Genomic DNA, 15586 nt, shown 5'->3' with positions numbered 1-15586 from the left:
TCCAAAATGTATAAAAAATTTAGATTGAATCTGGTTATAATACAATCAGTTTCACTCACCTCTACTGATGATCTATCCACAGCCTAACCTCCCGCTACCTGCCCACACGTAACCTCAGATCCTCCAATGACCTCCTGCTCCGCTCTGCTCTCATCCGCTCCTCACACAACCGCCTCCAAGATTTCTCCCGTGCATCCCCCATACTCTGGAACTCCTTACCAAGACACATAAGACTGACCCCCACAATCACAGGATTCAAGAAGGCCCTGAAGACTCACCTATTCAGGAAGGCCTACAACCCCCAATAACACTATCACCACACTGTCATCTGTACAGTCTCCCCCTCTCCTTCTGTCTCTACCCCCTTCCCCCATAGATTGTAAGCCCTCGCGGGCAGGGCCCTCTACCCCACTGTGCCAGTCGGTCATTGTTAGTATTATATCTACCTGTATATTCTGTGTATTGTATGTAACCCCCAAATGTAAAGCACCATGGAATTAATATAATAATGTACAGCACCATGGAATTAATATAATAATGTACAGCATCATGGGATTAATATAATAATGTACAGCACCATGGAATTAATATAATAATGTACAGCACCATGGAATTAATATAATAATGTACAGCATCATGGGATTAATATAATAATGTACAGCACCATGGAATTAATATAATAATGTACAACACCATGGAATTAATATAATAATGTACAGAGCACCATGGAATTAATATAATAATGTACAGCACCATGGAATTAATATAATAATGTACAGCACCATGGAATTAATATAATAATGTACAGCACCATGGAATTAATATAATAATGTAAAGCACCATGGAATTAATATAATAATGTAAAGCACCATGGAATTAATATAATAATGTACAGCACCATGGATTTAATATAATAATGTACAGCACCATGGGATTAATATAATAATGTACAGCACCATGGAATTAATATAATAATGTACAGCACCATGGAATTGTGCTATATAAATAAATAATAATAATAATGACTTAGAGAAGACCTTCCACCACCTCTAGGTGACATTCCACTGATTTTGTTTCAAGTGGAATTTTTATCTCTAGTACTTGAACAATCAGTGCTATTAGCCAGAGATCCCAATATGCTAAATATGCTCTACAGTCAGGTGGGTAGTTCTGAGTGGAAGAAGCCAGAGACTGCCCACTTGACAGTAGAGAGCATAATTAGCCAATTGGGTGCTAACTGTACTGATGGCTCATGAGCAATAGGAGGGGCTAGAGAAAATGAGTGGTACCTATTAATGAATGGAATTGGTGATGGTGGTGAATGGTCCTTTTTGAAGGGTCTTCTACTGAGGTCTTGGTGCCTGATACTACAACTGACCAGAGCTAGGGATGGGCGAACTTTATGATATTCATTCCATGAATATTTGTCCACCTCCATGAATTCCATTGGAAGTGTTATTATCATATCAGATTGTAACCAGCCAAAAGTTTCCCAAAAAAAATCTAAATTTTGGTCTAACCTGAGATTTTTTAGATTCACCACTTGCAAAATCAGGATGATTCTTTGTGGCCTCTTCAGACCCCAGACTGTAATAAATAGAGGCCCAAAAATAAGCAATGATACTTACATTTCCACCGCTCTACCGGGCCCTGCCACAACATCCTGCCTCTCTTATTCTGTCTTTCAATCTTTTCTTGGTGAGGTCACTGGTGCCGAGTCACCGCTGAGCCCCATGATTGGGTTTTCTTGATCATGTTGGGCATGCCAACACCATGACACTTTGATACAAGCCCAATGACAACCAAATCACAGGTCTCAGGGTTCCCTGGGGTTGCCGAGATCACCGAAGAGGAAGGGAAAGATTGGATGCTGCGCAAGGGGTGGAAAGGTGACTACGGCCGATTTATTATTTGTTGCACCTCCCTGGGTCCTCCGATTACTCTGGGGAAGTATAATAATGACTCCCAAAAATCTTGGATTCAACTAAAATTTTGTGGGAAAACTCATAACAAAATTTTCTCAAGCTACATTCACACTTGCCCAGAGTCCCGCGAAACCATTTTTTTTTGTTCAGACTAGATTCATATCTGTGCGGGAGTCTGTTGGAAACTTCCACAGAAACTGCCAAAAATTGGTGGAGAGAAAAGTCCTGCATGGAGGACTCTACACCAGTTTCAGTATAAAAAGGTGGACACCTGGTGGGCCCCATTCTAGTCGATGGGACCCGTGGGGGTCCGAAAATTGTAGCGGCCAAGCTCTCTGTTGTCCAGTACCCTTGGTGGACCCAAGCGATGGAAACCCGTGAACAGGCGTGAAAATGGACATACATGGACACCCAACACGCCCCACTTAGGGTTGAGCTGATCTTGAGATTTCAGGATCGCTTTCAAAATCCAATTTTCAATTATTTTTCCGATCGTGAAATTTACTCGATCGCCGATCGGATCCGATCTTTCCCGATCACTTAACCCTAGTTACTTTATGTTTATGGAGTAGAGTTGAGCTGATCTTGAGATTTCAGGATCGTTTTTAAAATCTGATTTTCGATCATTTTCAATCATTTTCACGATTGTGAAATTTGCTCGATCACCGATTAGGATCAGATCTTTCCCGATCGCTCAACCCTAGCCCCATTATAACCAGTTTGCGTCATTTTCGGGATCCATTGCTGTTCGTTTTTCAATTCTTCAGTCCCACAATGGACCAGAAGGTCGCCTAGGACGTTGCAAATGTGAACGTAGCCTCATATAATAGCTTTATTTACTTTTTCCGAAAACCTTGAATCATAGACCCTGGAATATAATAATCTAAAAAAGTAAAAGGGAAAGTTCTATCACTTATTTAATGCAAAAATAGATGACCTAATTACTGGAGAGAATAAAGGGGAACGAAAAAATAAAAGACATGCCGAGCGGAGAAGCATTAAATGTAAAAAAAAAAAAGGAAAAAAATCAAAGTGTTCGGAACGGAGTAACAAACAAAAAGGCAATGAAATCAAGCAAATTCCTGAGGGTAGCCATTAAAATCACATAGTGCGTGCATTAGGTATATGGATGGATAGAAGTTAAAGAAGGAACATTTAAAGGAAGGCATAAAAAGATCTCATTCGGGTTTGCAGGAACGGAGCGATACAAAACATATCTTGTTGACACTGAAACGCTTCGAGGAAAAAAAAATCATGCGGCATAATGCTTCGTCTGCCAATTAGACCAAGTCCAAACACCATCCTGAGGATAAGTGAGCCAGGAGTCGCGAGTGCAGCGCCCTCCGAGACAGGATACCATAAATGAGGACATGATCAATTCCAGGGGATAGCGCCTCCATCTGTAACGCTTTATTATAGGCGGTTTACAGTAGTGCACCTGATAATAGCGCAGCTGCCGATATCAATGACTGCAACGGGTAGACGTGGTACGGCAGGGCGAGATAAAGTTGCCATTAAATGGGATTTCTTTTAGATTTTTTTTATACAGTTTTATAGTCGGTCTCTCGCTATACAGGAATGACTGATAACAGGGAACAATAGCTTGAACGGATCAAATGTGTCACTAAAAATGAAAAAAAAAATCTGTATATATTTATAATTTTTTTTTAAGTACTATATTCTGTAATTTTAACTCCGTCCACTAAACCTAATAATACATTTAAGTTTTTATGTGAAACAGGTTTTAAGGATTTTCCATGTCACTATCTTATATATTTTATTCTTTATTTATTTTATTTTAATGCACAGTATCTTGCAATTTTCACTCTATGCACTAAGATTCCTAGCAGCCTAAGACATGCCAATTCTGTAGGGGTTTTCATTGCAGCCATGATCTCATTTACATCACAAACAAGACAGACAGTGTTACAATAGAAGTTCAAACCTCTGCAGATAACACCCATAGTGACCCATCATTATAACTATACTGCCACCTACTGTAGAGGCTCTGTTTTTTCCCCAACAAGTATTGCAGGAATATTGTGGGGAGAGCAACTGAGCATGTGTGTCCACTCAGATCTTGAGGTGGATATGCATTGTTATACATTTTGAACACCAGGTGGCGCCATACTATGTTACAGCTCTTCACTGACAAATATTGTTCATTCTTTATAATCTACACCAGGGCTAGGTGACCTTTTTATGTTTGGTGTTCATTGTTACCCCTATACACAGTATGATGATTCTACATTGTTGTACCAATACACAGTACAATGTCCCACTGTTGCCCCTATATACAATATGATGCCCCATTGTTGTACCTCATACAAAGTATGATGTCCCATTCATCGATGCCCCTATACACAGTGTGATATCCCAATTTTGCCCCTATGCACAGTATGATGTCCCATTGTTGTACCCTATTCATAATATGATACCCCATTCCTTGTTGCCCCTATACACAGTATGATTTCAAATTATTTCCCCAATACACAATTTGATGTACAATGTTGCCCTCTATACACCGTAGGATGTTTAATTGTAGACCCTTTACATGATATGTTGCCCCTATACACCGTAAATTGTCCCAAAGATGTCCCTATATATAATATGATGCTATACTGTTGTTCCTTATACACAGTATGATGTCCCATTGTTACTTCCTATACACAGTATGAAACCCCCATTATTGCCCCTGATACACAATACGATGTCCCATTGTTACTTTTATACACATTATGATGCCACATTCATTGTTGCCCCTAAACAAAGCATGATGCCACCCTACACAGTATGATGTGCAACTATAACCCCTATATACAATCGGATGCCCCATTGTTGCCCCTACACACAATATGATGTCCCATTGTTTCCCAATACAAAGTATAATGTCATGGTATTGACCCTATACACTGTATAATAACCTAGCGTTATTCCCTATACACAATATGAAGCCCTGTTGTTGTCCCCTATACACCGTATGATGTCCCAATCTTACACAGGTACACAGCATGATGCCCCAAGTGATCCTTCACTCATTTTTTTCTCTATTTCCCACCTCTAATCCCATCCCTAACTTAGCAGCAGGTAGAAGACATATAACTATACACATCGCTCATCCTCCTCCACCACGCCTGCACGAGTTTACAGTTCTCAGTATGTTAATGTGGAGGAGGATGAGTGACGTGTACAGTCACATGATACTTCACCTGCCGCCAAAATACGGATGGGATCAATGTCTGTAGGTGCCGGAGGCTGACAGAACAGGGATGGGCGATCATCTATTATAAGGTAATCGTCACAAAGGGGGAAATTGCCGTACTAGGGAGCTATGGGATGCATATCACACATGTAGACTCCAGATCTATACAATGAATATTAAGCAGTGAGAGAAACCCTCTCAACAGTTTTTAAAACACAAGTAGCAAAAATAGTGATGGAAAATGTGACTGCCAACTGAGTATGAAACCAACCTGTAAGATTTCCTCCAGGACCCCGGCTGATAAAAAGCTCAGTTGTCCTATGTGTGGCTGCAGCAAATAAAATGTCAGCGCACACGTAGACATAAATAATAGCAGCAGCAACTACTGTAACTAAATGTAAGCATTTCAAATAGCTTACCCACGGCAACCAGTGTAAATGATGGTCACAAGGGGAGACATAGCACCATATAACATAGTAACAGCAACCAGTGTAAATGACGGTCACAAGGGGAGACATAGCACCATATAACATAGTAACAGCAACCAATGTAAATGACTGTCACAAGGGTAGACATAGCACCATATAACATAGTAGCGGCAACCAGTGTAAATGATGGTCACAAGGGGAGACATAGCACCATATAACATAGTAACGGCAACCAGTGTAAATGATGGTCACAAGGGGAGACATAGCACCATATAACATAGTAACAGCGACCAGTGTAAATGACGGTCACAAGGGGAGACATAGCACCATATAACATAGTAACAGCAACCAGTGTAAATGACGGTCACAAGGGTAGACATAGCACCATATAACATAGTAACAGCAACCAGTGTAAATGATGGTCACAAGGGGAGACACAGCACCATATAACATAGTAACAGCAACCAGTGTAAATGATGGTCACAAGGGGAGACATAGCACCATATAACATAGTAACAGCAACCGATGTAAATGATGGTCACAAAGGGAGACATAGCACCATATAACATAGTAACAGCGACCAGTGTAAATGACGTTCACAAGGGCAGACATAGCACCATATAACATAGTAACAGCAACCAATGTAAATGATGGTCACAAAGGGAGACATAGCACCATATAACATAGTAACAGCGACCAGTGTAAATGACGGTCACAAGGGTAGACATAGCACCATATAACATAGTAACAGCAACCAGTGTAAATGGCGGTCACAAGGGTAGACATAGCACCATATAACATAGTAACAGCAACCAATGTAAATGACGGTCACAAGGGGAGACATAGCACCATATAACATAGTAACGGCAACCAGTGTAAATGATGGTCACAAGGGGAGACATAGCACCATATAACATAGTAACAGCGACCAGTGTAAATGACGGTCACAAGGGTAGACATAGCACCATATAACATAGTAACAGCAACCAATGTAAATGATGGTCACAAGGGGAGACATAGCACCATATAACATAGTAACAGCAACCAGTGTAAATGATGGTCACAAGGGGAGACACAGCACCATATAACATAGTAACAGCAACCAGTGTAAATGATGGTCACAAGGGGAGACATAGCAGCATATAACATAGTAACAGCAACCGATGTAAATGATGGTCACAAAGGGAGACATAGCACCATATAACATAGTAACAGCGACCAGTGTAAATGACGGTCACAAGGGCAGACATAGCACCATATAACATAGTAACAGCAACCAATGTAAATGATGGTCACAAAGGGAGACATAGCACCATATAACATAGTAACAGCGACCAGTGCAAATGACGGTCACAAGGGTAGACATAGCACCATATAATATAGTAACAGCAACCAGTGTAAATGACGGTCACAAGGGTAGACATAGCACCATATAACATAGTAACAGCAACCAATGTAAATGATGGTCACAAGGGGAGACATAGCACCATATAACATAGTAACAGCAAGCAGTGTAAATGACGGTCACAAGGGGAGACATAGCACCATATAACATAGTAACAGCAACCAATGTAAATGATGGTCACAAGGGGAGACATAGCACCATATAACATAGTAACAGCGACCAGTGTAAATGACGGTCACAAGGGGAGACATAGCACCATATAACATAGTAACAGCAACCAGTGTAAATGACGGTCACAAGGGGAGACACAGCACCATATAACATAGTAACAGCAACCAGTGTAAATGACGGTCACAAGGGGTGACATAGCACCATACAGTATAACATAGTAACAGCAACCAGTGTAAATGATGGTCACAAGGGGAGACATAGCACCATATAACATAGTAACAGCAACCAATGTAAATGACGGTCACAAGGGGAGACATAGCACCATATAACATAGTAACAGCGACCAGTGTAAATGACGGTCACAAGGGTAGACATAGCACCATATAACATAGTAACAGCAACCAATGTAAATGATGGTCACAAAGGGAGACATAGCACCATATAACATAGTAACAGCAACCATATAACATAGTAACAGCAACCAGTGTAAATGACGGTCACAAGGGGAGACACAGCAGCATATAACATAGTAACAGCAACCAGTGTAAATGACGGTCACAAGGGTAGACATAGCACCATATAACATAGTAACAGCAACCAATGTAAATGATGGTCACAAGGGGAGACATAGCACCATATAACATAGTAACAGCAACCAGTGTAAATGACGGTCACAAGGGGAGACATAGCACCATATAACATAGTAACAGCGACCAGTGTAAATGACGGTCACAAGGGTAGACATAGCACCATATAACATAGTAACAGCAACCAATGTAAATGATGGTCACAAGGGGAGACATAGCACCATATAACATAGCAACAGCGACCAGTGTAAATGACGGTCACAAGGGGAGACATAGCACCATATAACATAGTAACAGCAACCAGTGTAAATGACGGTCACAAGGGGAGACATAGCACCATATAACATAGTAACAGCAACCAGTGTAAATGATGGTCACAAGGGGAGACACAGCACCATATAACATAGTAACAGCAACCAGTGTAAATGATGGTCACAAGGGGAGACATAGCACCATATAACATAGTAACAGCAACCGATGTAAATGATGGTCACAAAGGGAGACATAGCACCATATAACATAGTAACAGCGACCAGTGTAAATGACGTTCACAAGGGCAGACATAGCACCATATAACATAGTAACAGCAACCAATGTAAATGATGGTCACAAAGGGAGACATAGCACCATATAACATAGTAACAGCGACCAGTGTAAATGACGGTCACAAGGGTAGACATAGCACCATATAACATAGTAACAGCAACCAGTGTAAATGGCGGTCACAAGGGTAGACATAGCACTATATAACATAGTAACAGCAACCAATGTAAATGACGGTCACAAGGGGAGACATAGCACCATATAACATAGTAACAGCGACCAGTGTAAATGATGGTCACAAGGGGAGACATAGCACAATATAACATAGTAACAGCGACCAGTGTAAATGACGGTCACAAGGGTAGACATAGCACCATATAACATAGTAACAGCAACCAATGTAAATGATGGTCACAAGGGGAGACATAGCACCATATAACATAGTAACAGCAACCAGTGTAAATGATGGTCACAAGGGGAGACACAGCACCATATAACATAGTAACAGCAACCAATGTAAATGATGGTCACAAAGGGAGACATAGCACCATATAACATAGTAACAGCAACCGATGTAAATGATGGTCACAAAGGGAGACATAGCACCATATAACATAGTAACAGCGACCAGTGTAAATGACGGTCACAAGGGCAGACATAGCACCATATAACATAGTAACAGCAACCAATGTAAATGATGGTCACAAAGGGAGACATAGCACCATATAACATAGTAACAGCGACCAGTGCAAATGACGGTCACAAGGGTAGACATAGCACCATATAACATAGTAACAGCAACCAGTGTAAATGACGGTCACAAGGGTAGACATAGCACCATATAACATAGTAACAGCAACCAATGTAAATGACGGTCACAAGGGGAGACATAGCACCATATAACATAGTAACGGCAACCAGTGTAAATGACGGTCACAAGGGGAGACATAGCACCATATAACATAGTAACAGCGACCAGTGTAAATGACGGTCACAAGGGGAGACATAGCACCATATAACATAGTAACAGCGACCAGTGTAAATGATGGTCACAAGGGGTGACATAGCACCATACAGTATAACATAGTAACAGCAACCAGTGTAAATGAAGGTCACAAGGGGAGACATAGCACCATATAACATAGTAACAGCGACCAATGTAAATGACGGTCACAAGGGGAGACATAGCACCATATAACATAGTAACAGCAACCAATGTAAATGACGGTCACAAGGGGAGACATAGCACCATATAACATAGTAACAGCGACCAGTGTAAATGACGGTCACAAGGGTAGACATAGCACCATATAACATAGTAAAAGCGACCAATGTAAATGACGGTGACAAGGGGAGACATAGCACCATATAACATAGTAACAGCGACCAGTGTAAATGACGGTCACAAGGGTAGACATAGCACCATATAACATAGTAACAGCGACCAGTGTAAATGACGGTCACAAGGGTAGACATAGCACCATATAACATAGTAAAAGCGACCAATGTAAATGACGGTCACAAGGGGAGACATAGCACCATATAACATAGTAACAGCAACCAATGTAAATGATGGTCACAAGGGGAGACATAGCACCATATAACATAGTAACAGCAACCAGTGTAAATGATGATCACAAGGGGAGACATAGCACCATATAACATAGTAACAGCAAGCAGTGTAAATGACGGTCACAAGGGGAGACACAGCACCATATAACATAGTAACAGCAAGCAGTGTAAATGACGGTCACAAGGGGAGACACAGCACCATATAACATAGTAACGGCAACCAGTGTAAATGACGGTCACAAGGGGAGACATAGCACCATATAACATAGTAACGGCAACCAATGTAAATGATGGTCACAAGGGTAGACATAGCACCATATAACATAGTAACGGCAACCAATGCAAATGATGGTCACAAGGGGAGACATAGCACCATATAACATAGTAACAGCAACCAGTGTAAATGACGGTCACAAGGGGTGACATAGCACCATACAGTATAACATAGTAACAGCAACCAGTGTAAATGAAGGTCACAAGGGGAGACATAGCACCATATAACATAGTAACAGCAACCAATGTAAATGACGGTCACAAGGGGAGACATAGCACCATATAACATAGTAACAGCGACCAGTGTAAATGACGGTCACAAGGGGAGACATAGCACCATATAACATAGTAACAGCAACCAGTGTAAATGATGATCACAAGGGGAGACATAGCACGATATAACATAGTAACAGCAACCAGTGTAAATGACGGTCACAAGGGGAGACATAGCACCATATAACATAGTAACAGCAACCAATGTAAATGACGGTCACAAGGGGAGACATAGCACCATATAACATAGTAACAGCGACAAGTGTAAATGACGGTCACAAGGGGAGACATAGCACCATATAACATAGTAACAGCAACCAGTGTAAATGATGATCACAAGGGGAGACATAGCACCATATAACATAGTAACAGCAACCAGTGTAAATGACGGTCACAAGGGGAGACATAGCACCATATAACATAGTAACAGCAACCAATGTAAATGATGGTCACAAGGGGAGACATAGCACCATATAACATAGTAACAGCGACCAGTGTAAATGACGGTCACAAGGGTAGACATCGCACCATATAACATAGTAACAGCAACCAATGTAAATGATGGTCACAAAGGGAGACATAGCACCATATAACATAGTAACAGCGACCAGTGTAAATGACGGTCACAAGGGGTGACATAGCACCATACAGTATAATATAGTAACAGCAACCAGTGTAAATGATGGTCACAAGGGGAGACACAGCACCATATAACATAGTAACAGCAACCAGTGTAAATGATGGTCACAAGGGGAGATATAGCACCATATAACATAGTAACAGCAACCAATGTAAATGACGGTCACAAGGGGAGACATAGCACCATATAACATAGTAACAGCGACCAGTGTAAATGACGGTCACAAGGGTAGACATAGCACCATATAACATAGTAACAGCGACCAATGTGAATGATGGTCACAAGGAGAGACATAGCACCATATAACATAGTAACAGCGACCAGTGTAAATGACGGTCACAAGGGGAGACATAGCACCATATAACATAGTAACAGCAACCAGTGTAAATGACGGTCACAAGGGGAGACATAGCACCATATAACATAGTAACAGCGACCAGTGTAAATGACGGTCACAAGGGTAGACATAGCACCATATAACATAGTAACAGCGACCAATGTAAATGATGGTCACAAGGGGAGACATAGCACCATATAACATAGTAACAGCGACCAGTGTAAATGACGGTGACAAGGGGAGACATAGCACCATATAACATAGTAACAGCAACCATTGTAAATGACGGTCACAAGGGGAGACATAGCACCATATAACATAGTAACAGCAACCAGTGTAAATGATGGTCACAAGGGGAGACACAGCACCATATAACATAGTAACAGCAACCAGTGTAAATGATGGTCACAAGGGGAGACATAGCACCATATAACATAGTAACAGCAACCGATGTAAATGATGGTCACAAAGGGAGACATAGCACCATATAACATAGTAACAGCGACCAGTGTAAATGACGTTCACAAGGGCAGACATAGCACCATATAACATAGTAACAGCAACCAATGTAAATGATGGTCACAAAGGGAGACATAGCACCATATAACATAGTAACAGCGACCAGTGTAAATGACGGTCACAAGGGTAGACATAGCACCATATAACATAGTAACAGCAACCAGTGTAAATGGAGCTCACAAGGGTAGACATAGCACCATATAACATAGTAACAGCAACCAATGTAAATGATGGTCACAAGGGGAGACATAGCACCATATAACATAGTAACAGCGACCAGTGTAAAAGACGGTCACAAGGGTAGACATAGCACCATATAACATAGTAACAGCAACCAATGTAAATGATGGTCACAAGGGGAGACATAGCACCATATAACATAGTAACAGCAACCAGTGTAAATGATGGTCACAAGGGGAGACATAGCACCATATAACATAGTAACAGCAACCAATGTAAATGATGGTCACAAGGGGAGACATAGCACCATATAACATAGTAACAGCAACCAGTGTAAATGATGGTCACAAGGGGAGACACAGCACCATATAACATAGTAACAGCAACCAGTGTAAATGATGGTCACAAGGGGAGACATAGCACCATATAACATAGTAACAGTAACCGATGTAAATGATGGTCACAAAGGGAGACATAGCACCATATAACATAGTAACAGCGACCAGTGTAAATGACGGTCACAAGGGCAGACATAGCAAAATATAACATAGTAACAGCAACCAATGTAAATGATGGTCACAAAGGGAGACATAGCACCATATAACATAGTAACAGCGACCAGTGCAAATGACGGTCACAAGGGTAGACATAGCACCATATAACATAGTAACAGCAACCAGTGTAAATGACGGTCACAAGGGTAGACATAGCACCATATAACATAGTAACAGCAACCAATGTAAATGACGGTCACAAGAAGAGACATAGCACCATATAACATAGTAATGGCAACCAGTGTAAATGACGGTCACAAGGGGAGACATAGCACCATATAACATAGTAACAGCGACCAGTGTAAATGACGGTCACAAGGGTAGACATAGCACCATATAACATAGTAACAGCAACCAATGTAAATGATGGTCACAAGGGGAGACATAGCACCATATAACATAGTAACAGCAACCAATGTAAATGATGGTCACAAGGGGAGACATAGCACCATATAACATAGTAACAGCAAGCAGTGTAAATGACGGTCACAAGGGGAGACATAGCACCATATAACATAGTAACAGCAACCAATGTAAATGATGGTCACAAGGGGAGACATAGCACCATATAACATAGTAACAGCGACCAGTGTAAATGACGGTCACAAGGGGAGACATAGCACCATATAACATAGTAACAGCAACCAGTGTAAATGACGGTCACAAGGGGAGACACAGCACCATATAACATAGTAACAGCAACCAGTGTAAATGACGGTCACAAGGGGTGACATAGCACCATACAGTATAACATAGTAACAGCAACCAGTGTAAATGATGGTCACAAGGGGAGACATAGCACCATATAACATAGTAACAGCAACCAATGTAAATGACGGTCACAAGGGGAGACATAGCACCATATAACATAGTAACAGCGACCAGTGTAAATGACGGTCACAAGGGTAGACATAGCACCATATAACATAGTAACAGCAACCAATGTAAATGATGGTCACAAAGGGAGACATAGCACCATATAACATAGTAACAGCAACCAGTGTAAATGACGGTCACAAGGGGAGACACAGCAGCGTATAACATAGTAACAGCAACCAGTGTAAATGACGGTCACAAGGGTAGACATAGCACCATATAACATAGTAACAGCAACCAATGTAAATGATGGTCACAAGGGGAGACATAGCACCATATAACATAGTAACAGCAACCAGTGTAAATGACGGTCACAAGGGGAGACATAGCACCATATAACATAGTAACAGCAACCAGTGTAAATGATGGTCACAAGGGGAGACACAGCACCATATAACATAGTAACAGCAACCAGTGTAAATGATGGTCACAAGGGGAGACATAGCACCATATAACATAGTAACAGCAACCGATGTAAATGATGGTCACAAAGGGAGACATAGCACCATATAACATAGTAACAGCGACCAGTGTAAATGACGTTCACAAGGGCAGACATAGCACCATATAACATAGTAACAGCAACCAATGTAAATGATGGTCACAAAGGGAGACATAGCACCATATAACATAGTAACAGCGACCAGTGTAAATGACGGTCACAAGGGCAGACATAGCACCATATAACATAGTAACAGCAACCAGTGTAAATGGCGGTCACAAGGGTAGACATAGCACCATATAACATAGTAACAGCAACCAATGTAAATGACGGTCACAAGGGGAGACATAGCACCATATAACATAGTAACGGCAACCAGTGTAAATGATGGTCACAAGGGGAGACATAGCACCATATAACATAGTAACAGCGACCAGTGTAAATGACGGTCACAAGGGTAGACATAGCACCATATAACATAGTAACAGCAACCAATGTAAATGATGGTCACAAGGGGAGACATAGCACCATATAACATAGTAACAGCAACCAGTGTAAATGATGGTCACAAGGGGAGACACAGCACCATATAACATAGTAACAGCAACCAGTGTAAATGATGGTCACAAGGGGAGACATAGCAGCATATAACATAGTAACAGCAACCGATGTAAATGATGGTCACAAAGGGAGACATAGCACCATATAACATAGTAACAGCGACCAGTGTAAATGACGGTCACAAGGGCAGACATAGCACCATATAACATAGTAACAGCAACCAATGTAAATGATGGTCACAAAGGGAGACATAGCACCATATAACATAGTAACAGCGACCAGTGCAAATGACGGTCACAAGGGTAGACATAGCACCATATAACATAGTAACAGCAAGCAGTGTAAATGACGGTCACAAGGGGAGACACAGCACCATATAACATAGTAACAGCAAGCAGTGTAAATAACGGTCACAAGGGGAGACACAGCACCATATAACATAGTAACAGCAAGCAGTGTAAATGACGGTCACAAGGGGAGACACAGCACCATATAACATAGTAACGGCAACCAGTGTAAATGACGGTCACAAGGGGAGACATAGCACCATATAACATAGTAACAGCAACCAATGTAAATGATGGTCACAAGGGGAGACATAGCACCATATAACATAGTAACAGCAACCAGTGTAAATGACGGTCACAAGGGGAGACATAGCACCATATAACATAGTAACAGCAACCAGTGTAAATGACGGTCACAAGGGGAGACACAGCACCATATAACATAGTAACAGCAACCAGTGTAAATGATGGTCACAAGGGTAGACATAGCACCATATAACATAGTAACAGCAACCAGTGTAAATGACGGTCACAAGGGGAGACATAGCACCATATAACATAGTAACAGCAACCAATGTAAATGACGGTCACAAGGGGAGACATAGCACCATATAACATAGTAACAGCGACCAGTGTAAATGACGGTCACAAGGGTAGACATAGCACCATATAACATAGTAAAAGCGACCAATGTAAATGACGGTGACAAGGGGAGACATAGCACCATATAACATAGTAACAGCGACCAGTGTAAATGACGGTCACAAGGGTAGACATAGCACCATATAACATAGTAACAGCGACCAGTGTA

The sequence above is a fragment of the Leptodactylus fuscus genome, chromosome 2, assembly GCF_031893055.1.
Source record: "Leptodactylus fuscus isolate aLepFus1 chromosome 2, aLepFus1.hap2, whole genome shotgun sequence".
Lineage (NCBI taxonomy): Eukaryota > Metazoa > Chordata > Amphibia > Anura > Leptodactylidae > Leptodactylus > Leptodactylus fuscus.
This window is presented reverse-complemented; position numbering follows the sequence as displayed.